Here is a 19,827-nt window from a genome sequence, read left to right on the forward strand (position 1 = left end):
AATAAAAATGAAAAAAGCATATACAGAATGGGAGGAATAGGGCTAAGCAACAGCACATGTGAAAAAGACTTGGGTATACTAATAGATCACAGACTGAATATGAGTCAACAGTGTGATGCAGCAGCAAAAAAGGCAAATGCAATTCTAGGATGTATTAACAAAAGCATTCAGTCTAGATCACGTGAAGTCATTATTTCCCTCTACTCCTCTTTGGTCAGACTTGATCTGGAATATTGTGTCCAGTTTTGGGCACCGCATTTAAAAAAAAACATCAACAAACTGGAGCAAGTTCAGAAAAGAGCGACCAGAGTGGTGACCGGTCTGCAAACCCTGTCTTATGAGGAAAGGTTGCAGGATTTGGGAATGTTTAGTTTGCAAAAGAGAAGACTGAGAGGAGACTTAATAGCTGTCTACAAATATCTAAAGGGCTGTCACATTGTAGAAGGATCATCTTTATTCTCATTTGCACAAGGAAAGACTAGAAGCAATGGGATGAAACTGAATGGGAGGAGACAAAGATTAGATATTAGAAAAAACTTTTTGACAGTTAGAGAGATCAATGAGTGGAACAGGCTGCCATGAGAAGTGGTGAGTTCTCCTTCAATGGAAGTCTTCAAACAGAGGCTGGAAAGTCATCTGACTGGGATGATTTAGCGAATCCTGCTTTGAGCAGGGGGTTGGACCAGATGGCCCAGGAGGTCCCTTCCAACTCTATGATTCTATGATTCTAAATGAAGATAATAATACCAAAGAATTTGTGTTTGCAATCATTTTCAGGAAGAAACTGAGTATTATCTGACAGAATTGCAGGGGTGTCAATACTTTTGGCCACAACTGTACATCAAAAGGGTCCATTACTGTCTGCCGCTGCTGCTACCTATTACATACGGTATATACCTAGTTCCAGATATTAGTGGCTAGGAATAATTTTTTTTTGCACCTCAATCCTGATTATTTTTTTCCAAAGTAATCCAGAGCCCTTTTTTTTTCTCCATTCGCTTGTTGACACTGCAGACCACAGCCTGATCCTTTTAATACTACGCTGTGAAAATCCAGCTATTTTAAACGGCTTTGCCCATCCCAGTCATCATATCAGAGTGCATAGGAAATTCTGACATTTGTTGTGGTACTGTAGTATTTTTTGGAGTGTCTTATAAAATTTTTTGAAACCATTTTGCTGCCAAAAAAATATTTAGCTGCCAAAAAAAATTTAGCTACAGTTCATATATTTTACTCTGTTTTCATTGCCACACACATTGCATATCATTGCGCTAAATATTTTATAATTTTAGTCCTCTAAAGAATTTTTTTTGTAGTATCATATTCATAGCCTACTTATTGACACAATTTTGGTTGCAAAAAAAAAAAAAAATCCAGGCCACATATTTAGCAGTGTGCTATCTCCGTCAGACGCCCAATCTATCTGTGGCCTACAAGTTGTGGCATTTCAGGGCTACATTCCACTGTATTTCCTGCCTGATACCCTATTTATCTACACTATTTTGGGGTACAAAATTTAAAAATACAGGCCACATATTGAACAGTCTGGTATCTCTGTCAAACGCCAGATCTATCTGTGGACTACAAATTGTGGCATTTCAGTCCTACATTCTACTGTTTTTGCTGAGTCTTACCCTAGTTATTGACTCCAGTTTGATAACCAAAAATAAATTTTTACCTACAGTACAGATATTTTAAAGTGTGGTTTTCCTGCACACAGATCACATGCAAGTTCACTACAAAAATATGGGCATTCCAAGTAAAAGAGACCGCTCCTTTATAATGGAACAATTTTATGAGGTCTTCCTCCATGTCTCTTTCAAGGGGCTTTGGAGTGCCTAATAATTATGGCAGACATTGCATTCAATGTATCTACTTTCACTATGGGAGACCCACTTCCTATTAATGGGAACATTGTTTTCAGGAGGACCACATCTACATCTGTTCCAAGGGTTATTGTAATGCATGTAACTTTGGTGCAGGGCAGACCAAACACTATGTGAGACACACTTTCTTCTAATGGGAACATTTGTGTCATGAGGTCCTCAAGTACGTTTGTTGAAAGGCTTATTGGGGTGCGTGTTACTTTGGGGCAGGGCACGCCTTGCATTAACAGTATGGAAGAACCAAATGAATAATGTGAACTTGGTTTTCCTATAGCCATACAGTACCATGGTTCAAAGGCTTATTGGGATGCGTGTAACTTTGTGACAAGGCAGGCCTTGCATTCAATGCATAGGCTAACAGTATGGAAGAGCAAAATGTATAATGTGAACTTGATTTTCCTGTGGCCATCCCGCATGTGGGTTCAAAGGCTTATTGGGGTGCATGTAACTTTGGTGCAGGGTGGGCCTTGCATTCAATGCATAAGCTAACAGTATGGCAGTACCAAAAGAATAATGTGAACTTGGTTTTCCTATGGCCTTCCAGTTTGTGGGCTCAATACTTATTGGGGTGCATGTGACTTTGGGGCAGGGCGGGCCTTGCATTCAATGAATAGGCTAACAGTATGGCAGTACCAAATGAAAAATAATGGGAACTTTGGTTTCATGTGGCCATCCAGTACCTCTGTTCCAAGGGTTATTGGGGGCGTGTAACTTTGGGGCAAGGCAGCTCTTGCATTCAATGCATAGGCAAACACTATGGGAGACCCACTTTCTTAAAATGGGAACATTTTTTCAGGAGGTCCTCCTGTACATCTCGTGAAAGGGGTATTAGGATGCGTCCTAATTTTTGGCAGCGCAGCCCTCAATGCATAGGCAATAACAGTATAGGAGACTCACTGTTTTATAATGGCCCTTTAAGAATAGTAATGCCGACTGATGCCCCTATAAAAATAGGCTTTGTGACTTTAAGAGTCACTCCTTCATAAATAAAAAAAGATGTGTCTGATGATGTGTCACATACCACATGGCCAGCTAAGGTTGTTAAATGCTACAGTGAAATTTCCAAGCTAATGCATTAGTATTGATTGAAAGCAATGTTAACATTGAAAAATGCATCAAAAACGCTACATGTGAACATAGCCAAAGTGGTGGAGGAGCATTTTTTTGGGGGATATTTATTTTGCCTTGCATACATATTATTACCCTGGAAAGGATGTCCCTGAACATATTTCCCTTAGTGTTGAGCATTCCGATACCGCAAGTATCGGGTATCGGCCGATACTTGCTGTATCGGAATTCCGATACCGACTTCCGATATTTTTTCAATATCGGAAGTCGGCATCGGAATCGGAAGTTCAAAGTTGATTGACAGCCTGACGTCATCATGATGCGCGGTGTGTGCGCATCATGATGCGCCGTCATTTCGGGCCTTCCGGGGGTCTCTGCCGGCCTGCCGGGGGGCTGTGTGGACTGCCCGAGGTCTGTACCGGCCTGCCGGGGGGCTGTGCCGGCCTGCCGGTGGTCTGTGCACCCTGTGGGGGTCTGTACCGGCCTGCTGGGGGGCTGTGCCGGCCTGCCGGTGGTCTGTGCACCCTGTGGGGGTCTGTACCGGCCTGCCGGGGGGCTGTGCCGGCCTGCCGGGGGGCTGTGCTGATGTCCGGGGGTCTGTGCAAGCATCGTCCGATGGGACTACAAGTCCCATCTCGCGATGCCTGCTACCATGACAGTGATTGACACATTAGCCAATGATGGGACAGTAGTAGTCCCATCATCCGGCTAATGTGTTAAATGTTAAAAAAAAAAAAAAAAAATACTACATACATACTACATGCATGCTACATACATACTACATGCTACATACATACTACATACATTCCACATACATACTACATACATACTACATACATACTACATACATACCACATACATACCACATATATACATACATACTACATACATAACACATATATACTACATGCATGCTACATACATACTACATGCTACATATATACTACATGCATGCTACATACATACTACATGCTACATACATACCACATACATACTACATACATACTACATACATACTACATGCATGCTACATACATACTACATGCTAAATACATACTACATACATACTACATGCATGCTACATACATACTACATGCTACATACATACTACATATATACTACATGCATGCTACATACATACTACATGCTACATACATACTACATATATACTACATGCATGCTACATACATACTACATATATACTACATGCATGCTACATACATACTACATGCTACATACATACTACATATATACTACATACATACTACATACATACTACATGCATGCTACATGCATGCTACATGCTACATACATACCACATACATACTACATACATACTACATGCTACATACATACTACATATATACTACATGCATGCTACATACATACTGCATGCTACATACATACTACATGCTACATACATACCACATATATAATACATGCATGCTACATACATACTGCATGCTACATACATACTACATACATACTACATATATGCTACATACATACTACATATATACTACATGCATGCTACATACATACTGCATGCTACATACATACTACATGCTACATACATACCACATATATACTACATACATACTACATGCATGCTACATGCTACATACATACCACATACATACTAAATACATACTACATACATACTACATGCATGCTACATGCATGCTACATGCTACATACATAACACATATATACTACATGCATGCTACATACATACTACATACTACATACATACTACATACATATTAAATACATACTACATACATACTAAATGCATGCTACATACATACTACATGCTACATACATACTACATATATACTACATGCATACTACATACATACTACATGCATGCTACATACATACTACATGCTACATACATACCACATACATACTACATATATACTACATGCATGCTACATACATACTACATACATACTACATGCTACATACATACCACATATATACTACATACATACTACATACAATACATTCATACAATACATACATAGACATACAGTACATATAACATAGAGTAACATACTTACCAATACTTGTCACATTGTTCCCCGAAGCCATTGTCTTTTACGGAATAAATATTAACATAACAAACCACAAAAATACTCACCCACGATCCGAAGCAGTCCACGAGTGTGTCCCACGACGATCTTGGGTAGAGAACTGCAGCATCAGCTGATGCTGCCATTCTCTACGGGCTGCAGGAATCCAATGACGGAAGGTAGGTATCCTTCCGCACTGTATTCCTCCGCCACTTAAAAAAAAAAAAGTCCCTAGTCTCACTTTATGCCATTGCTGTGTGGGAATTTCCCACGCAGCAATGGCATAAAGTGAGACTAGGGACTTTTTTTTTTTTAAGTGGCGGAGGAATACAGTGCGGAAGGATACCTACCTTCCGTCATTGGATTCCTGCAGCCCGTAGAGAACGGCAGCATCAGCTGATGCTGCAGTTCTCTACCCAAGATCGTCGTGGGACACACTCGTGGACTGCTTCGGATCGTGGGTGAGTATTTTTGTGGTTTGTTATGTTAATATTTATTCCGTAAAAGACAATGGCTTCGGGGAACAATGTGACAAGTATTGGTAAGTATGTTACTCTATGTTATATGTACTGTATGTCTATGTATGTATTGTATGTAGTATGTATGTAGTATATATGTGGTATGTATGTAGCATGTAGTATGTATGTAGTATGTATGTAGCATGCATGTAGCATGCAGTATGTATGTAGCATGCATGTAGTATATATGTAGTATGTATGTAGCATGTAGTATGTATGTAGTATGTATGTGGTATGTATGTAGCATGCAGTATGTATGTAGCATGCATGTAGTATGTATGTAGTATGTATGTAGTATATATGTAGTATGTATGTAGCATGTAGTATGTATGTAGTATATATGTAGTATGTATGTAGCATGTAGTATGTATGTAGCATGCATGTAGTATGTATGTAGTATGTATGTAGTATGTATGTGGTATGTATGTAGCATGTAGTATGTATGTAGCATGCATGTAGTATATATGTGTTATGTATGTAGCATGCATGTAGTATGTATGTAGTATGTATGTAGTATGTATGTGGTATGTATGTAGCATGCATGTAGTATGTATGTAGTATATATGTGGTATGTATGTAGTATATATGTGGTATGTATGTAGTATGTATGTAGTATGTATGTAGTATGTATGTAGCATGCAGTATGTATGTAGCATGTATGTAGTATGTATGTAGTATGTATGTAGCATATATGTAGTATGTATGTAGCATGTAGTATGTATGTAGCATGCATGTAGTATATATGTAGTATGTATGTAGCATGTAGTATGTATGTAGCATGCATGTAGTATGTATGTAGTATGTATGTAGTATATATGTAGTATGTATGTAGCATGTAGTATGTATGTAGCATGCATGTAGTATATATGTAGTATGTATGTAGCATGTAGTATGTATGTAGCATGCATGTAGTATGTATGTAGTATATATGTAGTATGTATGTAGCATGTAGTATGTATGTAGCATGCATGTAGTATATATGTGTTATGTATGTAGCATGCATGTAGTATGTATGTAGTATGTATGTAGCATGCATGTAGTATGTATGTAGTATGTATGTAGTATGTATGTAGCATGCATGTAGTATGTATGTAGTATATATGTAGTATGTATGTAGCATGTAGTATGTATGTAGCATGCATGTAGTATATATGTGTTATGTATGTAGCATGCATGTAGTATGTATGTAGTATGTATGTAGCATGCATGTAGTATGTATGTAGTATGTATGTAGTATGTATGTAGCATGCATGTAGTATGTATGTAGTATGTATGTAGTATATATGTAGTATGTATGTAGCATGTAGTATGTATGTAGCATGCATGTAGTATATATGTATGTATGTAGCATGTAGTATGTATGTAGCATGCATGTAGTATGTATGTAGTATATATGTAGTATGTATGTAGCATGTAGTATGTATGTAGCATGCATGTAGTATATATGTGCTATGTATGTAGCATGCATGTAGTATGTATGTAGTATGTATGTAGCATGCATGTAGTATGTATGTAGCATGCAGTATGTATGTAGCATGCATGTAGTATATATGTAGTATGTATGTAGCATGTAGTATGTATGTAGCATGCATGTAGTATATATGTAGTATGTATGTAGCATGTAGTATGTATGTAGCATGCATGTAGTATGTATGTAGTATGTATGTAGCATTTTTTTTTTTTTTTAACATTTAACACATTAGCCGGATGATGGGACTACTACTGTCCCATCATTGGCTAATGTGTCAATCACTGTCATGGTAGCAGGCATCGCCAGATGGGACTTATAGTCCCATCGGACGATGCTTGCACAGACCCCCGGACATCAGCACAGCCCCCCGGCAGGCCGGCACAGCCCCCCGGCAGGCCGGTACAGACCCCCACAGGGTGCACAGACCACCGGCAGGCCGGCACAGACCACCGGCAGGCCGGTACAGACCCCCACAGGGTGCACAGACCACCGGCAGGCCGGAACAGCCCCCCGGCAGGCCGGTACAGACCCCGGGCAGTCGACACAGCCCCCCGGCAGGCCGGCAGAGACACACCGCGCATCATGATGACGTCATTTCGGCTGTCAATCAACTTTGAACTTCCGATTCCGATGCCGACTTCCGATATTGAAAAAATATCGGAAGTCGGTATCGGAATTCCGATACAGCAAGTATCGGCCGATACCCGATACTTGCGGTATCGGAATGCTCAAAACTATTTATAACCCTTTACATGCTTCATAGGAACTGAAGCAATGTGGAAGGAAAAAATTAACATTTAACTTTTTTTTTTACAAACATTTTACTTCAGAACCAATTTTTTTATTTTCACAAGTGTAAAAAGAGAAAATGAACCGCAAAATTTGTTGTGCAATTTTTTCAGAGTACGCTAATACCCCATATGTGGGGGTAAACCACTATTTTGGCACACAACAGGGCTTGGAATGGAAGGAGCGCCGTTTGACTTTTTCAATGCAGAATTGGCTGGAATTGAGATTAGACGCCATGTTGCTTTGGAGAGCCCCTGATGTGCCTAAACAGTGGAAACCCCCAACAAGTGACCCCATTTTGGAAACCAAACACCTTACGGAACTTATCTAGATGTGTGGTGGGCACTTTGAACCTCCAAGTGCTTCACAGAAGTTTATAATGCAGAGCTGAGAAAATAAAAAATCATATTTTTTCCACAAAAATGATCTTTTCACCCACAAATTTTTATTTTCACAAGGGTAGCAAGAAAAATTAGACCCCGGAAGTTGTTGTGCAATTTGTCCTGAGTATGATGATACCCCATATGTGGGGGTAAACCACTGTTTGGGCGCATAGCAGAGCTCAGAAGGGAAGGAGCACCGTTTGACTTTTTCATTGCAGAATTGGCTGGAATTGAGATTGGACGCCATGTGGCTTTTGGAGAGCCCATGATGTGCATAAACAGTGACACCATTTTGGAAACTAAACCCCTTAAGAAACTTATCTAGATGTGTGGTGAGCACTTTGAACCCCCAAGTGATTCACAGAAGTTTATAAGCTAGAGCTGTGAAAATAAAAAACATTTTTTTTCCTCAAAAATTATTTTTTAGACCGATAATTTTTTTTTCACAAGGGTAACAGGAGAAATTGGACCACAAAAATTGTTTTGCAGTTTGTTCTGAGTACGCTGAAACCCCATATGTGGGGGGAACCACTGTTTGGGCGCATGGCAGAGCTCAGAAGGGAAGGAGCAGTTTTGGAATGCAGACGTTGATGGATTGGTCTGCAGACGTCATGTTGCGTTTGCAGAGCCCCTGATGTGCCTAAACAGTAGAAACTGCCCACAAGTGACCCCATTTTGGAAACTAGACCCCCTAAGGAGCTTATCTAGATGTGTGGTGAGGACTTTGAACCCCTAAGTGCTTCACAGAAGTTTATAATGCAGAGCAGTGAAAATAAAAAAAACATGAACGCAAAATTGGCTGTAATCAATGGTGGCAACACGTCACGTTTGGAGACACCCTGATATGCATAAATAGTGGAAACCCCTCAATTCTAACTCAACCATAACCCCAACACACCCATAACCCTAATCCCAACCCTACCTATAACCACAAACCTAACCCCAACTCACCCCTATCCCTAATCCCAACCCTAACCATAACCCTAACCACAACCCTAACCCCAACACACCCCTAACCCTAATCCCAACCCTAACCATAACCCTAACTACAACCCTAACCCTAATGCCAAGCCTAACCATAAACCTAACCCCAACACACCCCTCACCCTAATTCCAACCCTCACCCTAATTCCAACCTTCACCCTAATTTCAACCCTAACCCTAATTCTAACCCTAATTTCAACCCTAACCCTAATTCCAACCCTAACCCTAATGGAAAAATGAAAATAAATTTATTTTCTTTGTTTCATTATTTTTCACTAACTAAGGGTGTGATAAAGTGGGGTTTATTTACTATTTTTTTTATTTTGATCACTGAGATAGGGTTTATCACAGTGATCAAAATGTACCATGAATGGAATTTTGATTTCACATGATGTAAAATATGATGATGTCATGCCAGTCCTACAAATCTGAAGAGGCAGGCACTAGGAATAACAGCAAATTGGAGGTTGTTTACAGGGCTCCAGTCCGATGACTTCTGGACTGTTGAAAAAGTCCAACAGTGCCCAACTCACCAGTCTATTATACAAAAAAAAGACATTTTCTATAATGTACAGTAAAGGGTTCTCAGGTCACAACTAGTGATGAGTGAGCACTAAAATGCTTGGGTGCTCGTTGCTTGGGTTGAGCAAATTGGAATACTCCGATACTCGACCCGAGCAACGAGCCCAATGTCAGTCTATGGGAAATCCGAGCTTTTTTGCTGGAGGTCTTTCTAGGGTATCAAAACGTCAGAAATAACCAGGTTCCCCGCATCATGTTCCCACATGCTTTATGCATCCATTAGCCCTCTGTGTCTGTACTGTTACACACTTAACATTATGGCTGGTCCAAACAATCAGGGCAACTGTTACCACCCACCTTTCGTGTCTACCTCTTTCCTCATAGACTGTAAGCTTGCGAGCAGGGCCCTCATTCCTCTTGGTATTTGTTATAATCTATGTGATTATGGTTATGCTGTAATGTCTATTGTCTGTACAAATCCCCTCTGAAATGTAAAGTGCTGCGGAATATGTCGGCGCTATAGAAATAAAATTTGTTATTATTATTAAATGTATGAGGACAGTGCACAAATGACATGGGAACATCATGAAGAAGGCTCCTGGAAGCATTTCTGACTCCTAAGTCACTGCTGTTACCAATGTTGTCAGAGTGTGATGCCACTTTTACAGGCACACAGTAAAACATAAAAAGCTAAACCAAAATTGATTTTACAGGGAAATTAGAGTTGAGCGATACCGTCCGATACTTCAAAGTATCGGATCGGAATGGATCGGCCGATCTTAAAAAAAAGTATCGGTATCGCCGATTCCGATACCGGAAGTCCCATTCAAGTCTATGGGACTTCCGGTATCGGAATAAGAAAAATCCTGTTTTTCCCTTGTACAGCCTCTCTGGGGTCTGTACGGGCCTTTCGGGGGGCTGTGCCGGCCTGCCAGGGGGTCTGTGCAGGCTCCGGTGGTCTGTGCCGGCCTGCCAGGGGGCTGTGTAGGCTCCGCGGGGCTGTGCCGGCCTGCCGGGGGGCTGTGCCGGCCTGCCGGGGGGCTGTGCAGGCTCCGGGGGGCTGTGCCGGCCTGCCGAGGGGCTGTGCCGGCCTGCCGGGGGGCTGTGCAGGCTTCGGGGGTCTGTGCAGGCATCGTCCGATGGGACTACAAGTCCCATCGGGCGATACCTGCTACCATGACAGTGATTGACACATTAGCCAATGATGGGACAGTAGTAGTCCCATCATCCGGCTAATGTGTTGAATGTAAAAAAAAAAAAAAAATTACATGCTACATACATACAACATGCATACTACATACATGCTACCTTCATACTACATACTACATACATGCTACATTCATACTACATATATACTACATGCAACATACATACTACATATATACTACATGCATGCAACATGCATACTACATATATACTACATGCAACATACATACTACATATATACTACATGCATGCAACATGCATACTACATATATACTACATGCTACATACATACTACATATATACTACATACATACTGCATGCTACATACATACTACATGCTACATACATACCACATACATACTACATATATACTACATGCATGCTACATACATACTACATGCTACATACATACTACATATATACTACATGCATGCTACATACATACTACATGCTACATACATACTACATATATACTACATACATACTACATACATACTACATGCATGCTACATGCTACATACATACCACATACATACTACATACATACTACATGCTACATACATACTACATATATACTACATGCATGCTACATACATACTGCATGCTACATGCATGCTACATACATACTACATACATACTACATGCTACATACATACCACATATATACTACATACATACTACATACAATACATTCATACAATACATACATAGACATACAGTACATATAACATAGAGTAACATACTTACCAATACTTGTCACATTGTTCCCCGAAGCCATTGTCTTTTACGGAATAAATATTAACATAACAAACCACAAAAATACTCACCCACGATCCGAAGCAGTCCACGAGTGTGTCCCACGACGATCTTGGGTAGAGAACTGCAGCATCAGCTGTTGCTGCCGTTCTCTACGGGCTGCAGGAATCCAATGACGGAAGGTAGGTATCCTTCCGCACTGTATTCCTCCGCCACTTAAAAAAAAAAAAGTCCCTAGTCTCACTTTATGCCATTGCTGCGTGGGAAATTCCCACACAGCAATGGCATAAAGTGAGACTAGGGACTTTTTTTTTTTTAAGTGGCGGAGGAATACAGTGCGGAAGGATACCTACCTTCCGTCATTGGATTCCTGCAGCCCGTAGAGAACGGCAGCAACAGCTGATGCTGCAGTTCTCTACCCAAGATCGTCGTGGGACACACTCGTGGACTGCTTCGGATCGTGGGTGAGTATTTTTGTGGTTTGTTATGTTAATATTTATTCCGTAAAAGACAATGGCTTCGGGGAACAATGTGACAAGTATTGGTAAGTATGTTACTCTATGTTATATGTACTGTATGTCTATGTATGTATTGTATGAATGTATTGTATGTAGTATGTATGTAGTATATATGTGGTATGTATGTAGCATGTAGTATGTATGTAGTATGTATGTAGCATGCATGTAGCATGCAGTATGTATGTAGCATGCATGTAGTATATATGTAGTATGTATGTAGCATGTAGTATGTATGTAGTATGTATGTGGTATGTATGTAGCATGTAGCATGCATGTAGCATGCATGTAGTATGTATGTAGTATGTATGTAGTATATATGCAGTTTGTATGTAGCATGTAGTATGTATGTAGCATGCATGTAGTATATATGTAGTATGTATGTAGCATGTAGTATGTATGTAGCATGCATGTAGTATATATGTAGTATGTATGTGGTATGTATGTAGCATGTAGTATGTATGTAGCATGCAGTATGTATGTAGTATATATGTAGTATGTATGTAGCATGTAGTATATATGTAGTATGCATGTTGCATGCATGTAGTATATATGTAGTATGTATGTTGCATGTAGTATATATGTAGTATGCATGTTGCATGCATGTAGTATATATGTAGTATGTATGTTGCATGTAGTATATATGTAGTATGAATGTAGCATGTATGTAGTATGTAGTATGAAGGTAGCATGTATGTAGTATGCATGTTGTATGTATGTAGCATGTAATTTTTTTTTTTTTTTTACATTCAACACATTAGCCGGATGATGGGACTACTACTGTCCCATCATTGGCTAATGTGTCAATCACTGTCATGGTAGCAGGTATCGCCCGATGGGACTTGTAGTCCCATCGGACGATGCCTGCACAGACCCCCGAAGCCTGCACAGCCCCCCGGCAGGCCGGCACAGCCCCTCGGCAGGCCGGCACAGCCCCCCGGAGCCTGCACAGCCCCCCGGCAGGCCGGCACAGCCCCCCGGCAGGCCGGCACAGCCCCGCGGAGCCTACACAGCCCCCTGGCAGGCCGGCACAGACCACCGGAGCCTGCACAGACCCCCTGGCAGGCCGGCACAGCCCCCCGAAAGGCCCGTACAGACCCCAGAGAGGCTGTACAAGGGAAAAACAGGATTTTTCTTATTCCGATACCGGAAGTCCCATAGACTTGAATGGGACTTCCGGTATCGGAATCGGCGATACCGATACTTTTTTTTAAGATCGGCCGATCCATTCCGATCCGATACTTTGAAGTATCGGACGGTATCGCTCAACTCTAATTTCCCTGTAAAATCAATTTTGGTTTAGCTTTTTATGTTTTACTGTGTGCCTGTAAAAGTGGCATCACACTCTGACAACATTGGTAACAGCAGTGACTTAGGAGTCAGAAATGCTTCCAGGAGCCTTCTTCATGATGTTCCCATGTCATTTGTGCACTGTCCTCATACATTTAATAATAATAACAAATTTTATTTCTATAGCGCCGACATATTCCGCAGCACTTTACATTTCAGAGGGGATTTGTACAGACAATAGACATTACAGCATAACCATAATCACATAGATTATAACAAATACCAAGAGGAATGAGGGCCCTGCTCGCAAGCTTACAGTCTATGAGGAAAGAGGTAGACACGAAAGGTGGGTGGTAACAGTTGCCCTGATTGTTTGGACCAGCCATAATGTTAAGTGTGTAACAGTACAGACACAGAGGGCTAATGGATGCATAAAGCATGTGGGAACATGATGCGGGGAACCTGGTTATTTCTGACGTTTTGATACCCTAGAAAGACCTCCAGCAAAAAAGCTCGGATTTCCCATAGACTGACATTGGGCTCGTTGCTCGGGTCGAGTATCGGAGTATTCCAATTTGCTCAACCCAAGCAACGAGCACCCAAGCATTTTAGTGCTCACTCATCACTAGTTGTGACCTGAGAACCCTTTACTGTACATTATAGAAAATGTCTTTTTTTTGTATAATAGACTGGTGAGTTGGGCACTGTTGGACTTTTTCAACAGTCCAGAAGTCATCGGACTGGAGCCCTGTAAACAACCTCCAATTTGCTGTTATTCCTAGTGCCTGCCTCTTCAGATTTGTAGGACTGGCATGACATCATCATATCATATTTTACATCATGTGAAATCAAAATTGCATTCATGGTACATTTTGATCACTGTGATAAACCCTATCTCAGTGATCAAAATAAAAAAAATAGTAAATAAACCCCCCTTTATCACACCCTTAGTTAGTGAAAAATAATGAAACAAAGAAAATAAATTTATTTTCATTTTTCCATTAGGGTTAGGGTTGGAATTAGGGTTAGGGTTGAAATTAGGGTTAGAATTAGGGTTAGGGTTGAAATTAGGGTGAAGGTTGGAATTAGGGTGAGGGTTGGAATTCGGGTGAGGGGTGTGTTGGGGTTAGGTTTATGGTTAGGCTTGGCATTAGGGTTAGGGTTGTAGTTAGGGTTATGGTTAGGGTTGGGATTAGGGTTAGGGGTGTGTTGGGGTTAGGGTTGTGGTTAGGGTTATGGTTAGGGTTGGGATTAGGGATAGGGGTGAGTTGGGGTTAGGTTTGTGGTTATAGGTAGGGTTGGGATTAGGGTTATGGGTGTGTTGGGGTTATGGTTGAGTTAGAATTGAGGGGTTTCCACTATTTATGCATATCAGGGTGTCTCCAAACGTGACGTGTTGCCACCATTGATTACAGCCAATTTTGCGTTCATGTTTTTTTTATTTTCACTGCTCTGCATTATAAACTTCTGTGAAGCACTTAGTTGTTCAAAGTCCTCACCACACATCTAGATAAGCTCCTTAGGGGGTCTAGTTTCCAAAATGGGGTCACTTGTTGGCAGTTTCTACTGTTTAGGCACATCAGGGGCTCTGCAAACGCAACATGACGTCTGCAGACCAATCCATCAACGTCTGCATTCCAAAACTGCTCCTTCCCTTCTGAGCTCTGCCATGCGCCCAAACAGTGGTTCCCCCCACATATGGGGTTTCAGCGTACTCAGAACAAACTGCAAAACAATTTTTGTGGTCCAATTTCTCCTGTTACCCTTGTGAAAAAAAAATTATCGGTCTAAAAAATAATTTTTGAGGAAAAAAAATGTTTTTTATTTTCACAGCTCTAGCTTATAAACTTCTGTGAATCACTTGGGGGTTCAAAGTGCTCACCACACATCTAGATAAGTTTCTTAAGGGGTTTAGTTTCCAAAATGGTGTCACTGTTTATGCACATCATGGGCTCTCCAAAAGCCACATGGCGTCCAATCTCAATTCCAGCCAATTCTGCAATGAAAAAGTCAAACGGTGCTCCTTCCCTTCTGAGCTCTGCTATGCGCCCAAACAGTGGTTTACCCCCACATATGGGGTATCATCATACTCAGGACAAATTGCACAACAACTTCCGGGGTCTAATTTTTCTTGCTACCCTTGTGAAAATAAAAATTTGTGGGTGAAAAGATCATTTTTGTGGAAAAAATATGATTTTTTATTTTCTCAGCTCTGCATTATAAACTTCTGTGAAGCACTTGGAGGTTCAAAGTGCCCACCACACATCTAGATAAGTTCCGTAAGGTGTTTGGTTTCCAAAATGGGGTCACTTGTTGGGGGTTTCCACTGTTTAGGCACATCAGGGGCTCTCCAAAGCAACATGGCGTCTAATCTCAATTCCAGCCAATTCTGCATTGAAAAAGTCAAACGGCGCTCCTTCCGTTCCAAGCCCTGTTGTGTGCCAAAATAGTGGTTTACCCCCACATATGGGGTATTAGCGTACTCTGAAAAAATTGCACAACAAATTTTGCGGTTCATTTTCTCTTTTTACACTTGTGAAAATAAAAAAAATTGGTTCTGAAGTAAAATGTTTGTAAAAAAAAAGTTAAATGTTAATTTTTTCCTTCCACATTGCTTCAGTTCCTATGAAGCATGTAAAGGGTTATAAATAGTTTTGAGCATTCCGATACCGCAAGTATCGGGTATCGGCCGATACTTGCTGTATCGAAATTCCGATACCGACTTCCGATATTTTTTCAATATCGGAAGTCGGCATCGGAATCGGAAGTTCAAAGTTGATTGACAGCCGAAATGACGTCATCATGATGCGCGGTGTGTCTCTGCCGGCCTGCCGGGGGGCTGTGTGGACTGCCCGGGGTCTGTACCGGCCTGCCGGGGGGCTGTGCCGGCCTGCCGGTGGTCTGTGCACCCTGTGGGGGTCTGTACCGGCCTGCCGGTGGTCTGTGCCGGCCTGCCGGTGGTCTGTGCACCCTGTGGGGGTCTGTACCGGCCTGCCGGGGGGCTGTGCCGGCCTGCCGGGGGGCTGTGCTGATGTCCGGGGGTCTGTGCAAGCATCGTCCGATGGGACTATAAGTCCCATCTGGCGATGCCTGCTACCATGACAGTGATTGACACATTAGCCAATGATGGGACAGTAGTAGTCCCATCATCCGGCTAATGTGTTAAATGTTAAAAAAAAAAAAAAATACTACATACATACTACATACATACTACATGCATGCTACATACATACTACATGCTACATACATACTACATATATACTACATGCATGCTACATACATACTACATGCTACATACATACTACATATATACTACATGCATGCTACATACATACTGCATGCTACATACATACTACATATATACTACATACATACCACATATATACTACATACATACTACATGCATGCTACATACATACTACATACATACTACATACATACTACATGCATGCTACATACATACTACATACATACTACATGCATGCTACATACATAACACATATATACTACATGCATGCTACATACATACTACATGCTACATACATACTACATATATACTACATACATACTACATGCATGCTACATACATACTACATGCTACATACATACTACATATATACTACATGCATGCTACATACATACTACATGCTACATACATACTACATATATACTACATACATACTACATACATACTACATGCATGCTACATACATACTACATGCTACATACATACTACATATATACTACATGCATGCTACATACATACTACATGCTACATACATACTACATATATACTACATACATACTACATACATGCTACATACATACTGCATGCTACATACATACTACATACATACTACATACATACTACATACATACCACATATATACTACATACATACCACATATATACTACATACATACTACATGCATGCTACATACATACCACATACATACTACATACATACTACATACATACTACATGCATGCTACATACATAACACATATATACTACATGCATGCTACATACATACTACATGCTACATACATACCACATACATACTACATACATACTACATACATACTACATGCATGCTACATACATACTACATGCTACATACATACTACATATATACTACATACATACTACATACATACTACATGCATGCTACATACATACTGCATGCTACATACATACCACATACATACTACATACATACTACATGCTACATACATACTACATATATACTACATGCATGCTACATACATACTGCATGCTACATGCATGCTACATACATACTACATACATACTACATGCTACATACATACCACATATATACTACATACATACTACATACAATACATACATAGACATACAGTACATATAACATAGAGTAACATACTTACCAATACTTGTCACATTGTTCCCCGAAGCCATTGTCTTTTACGGAATAAATATTAACATAACAAACCACAAAAATACTCACCCACGATCCGAAGCAGTCCACGAGTGTGTCCCACGACGATCTTGGGTAGAGAACTGCAGCATCAGCTGATGCTGCCGTTCTCTACGGGCTGCAGGAATCCAATGACGGAAGGTAGGTATCCTTCCGCACTGTATTCCTCCGCCACTTAAAAAAAAAAAAGTCCCTAGTCTCACTTTATGCCATTGCTGCGTGGGAAATTCCCACACAGAAATGGCATAAAGTGAGACTAGGGACTTTTTTTTTTTTAAGTGGCGGAGGAATACAGTGCGGAAGGATACCTACCTTCCGTCATTGGATTCCTGCATCCCGTAGAGAACGGCAGCATCAGCTGATGCTGCAGTTCTCTACCCAAGATCGTCGTGGGACACACTCGTGGACTGCTTCGGATCGTGGGTGAGTATTTTTGTGGTTTGTTATGTTAATATTTATTCCGTAAAAGACAATGGCTTCGGGGAACAATGTGACAAGTATTGGTAAGTATGTTACTCTATGTTATATGTACTGTATGTCTATGTATGTATTGTATGAATGTATTGTATGTAGTATGTATGTAGTATATATGTGGTATGTATGTAGCATGTAGTATGTATGTAGTATGTATGTAGCATGCATGTAGTATATATGTAGTATGTATGTGGTATGTATGTAGCATGTAGTATGTATGTAGCATGCATGTAGTATGTATGTAGTATGCATGTAGTATATATGTAGTATGTATGTAGCATGTAGTATGTATGTAGCATGCATTTAGTATGTATGTAGTATGTATTTAGTATGTATGTAGTATGTATGTAGCATGTAGTATGTATGTAGCATGCATGTAGTATATATGTGTTATGTATGTAGCATGTAGCATGCATGTAGCATGCATGTAGTATGTATGTAGTATGTATTTAGTATGTATGTGGTATGTATGTAGCATGTAGCATGCATGTAGTATGTATGTAGTATATATGTGGTATGTATGTAGCATGTAGTATGTATGTAGCATGCAGTATGTATGTAGCATGCATGTAGTATATATGTAGTATGTATGTAGCATATATGTAGTATGTATGTAGCATGTAGTATGTATGTAGCATGCAGTATGTATGTAGCATGCATGTAGTATATATGTAGTATGTATGTAGCATATATGTAGTATGTATGTAGCATGTAGTATGTATGTAGCATGCAGTATGTATGTAGCATGCATGTAGTATATATGTAGTATGTATGTAGCATATATGTAGTATGTATGTAGCATGTAGTATATATGTAGCATGCATGTTGCATGCATGTAGTATATATGTAGTATGTATGTTGCATGTAGTATATATGTAGTATGCATGTTGCATGCATGTAGTATATATGTAGTATGTATGTTGCATGTAGTATATATGTAGTATGAATGTAGCATGTATGTAGTATGTAGTATGAATGTAGCATGTATGTAGTATGCATGTTGTATGTATGTAGCATGTATGTAGCATGTAATTTTTTTTTTTTTTTTACATTCAACACATTAGCCGGATGATGGGACTACTACTGTCCCATCATTGGCTAATGTGTCAATCACTGTCATGGTAGCAGGCATCGCCCGATGGAACTTGTAGTCCCATCGGACGATGCCTGCACAGACCCCCGAAGCCTGCACAGCCCCCCGGCAGGCCGGCACAGCCCACCGGAGCCTGCACAGACCACCGGCAGGCCGGCACAGCCCCCCGGCAGGCCGGCACAGCCCACCGGAGCCTGCACAGACCACCGGCAGGCCGGCACAGCCCCCCGGCAGGCCGGCACAGACCACCGGAGCCTGCACAGCCCCCCGAAAGGCCCGTACAGACCCCAGAGAGGCTGTACAAGGCAAAAACAGGGTTTTTCTTATTCCGATACCGGAAG

The sequence above is a fragment of the Dendrobates tinctorius genome, unplaced genomic scaffold (assembly GCF_039654945.1).
Source record: "Dendrobates tinctorius isolate UK_male_01 unplaced genomic scaffold, ASM3965494v1 ptg000129l, whole genome shotgun sequence".
Lineage (NCBI taxonomy): Eukaryota > Metazoa > Chordata > Amphibia > Anura > Dendrobatidae > Dendrobates > Dendrobates tinctorius.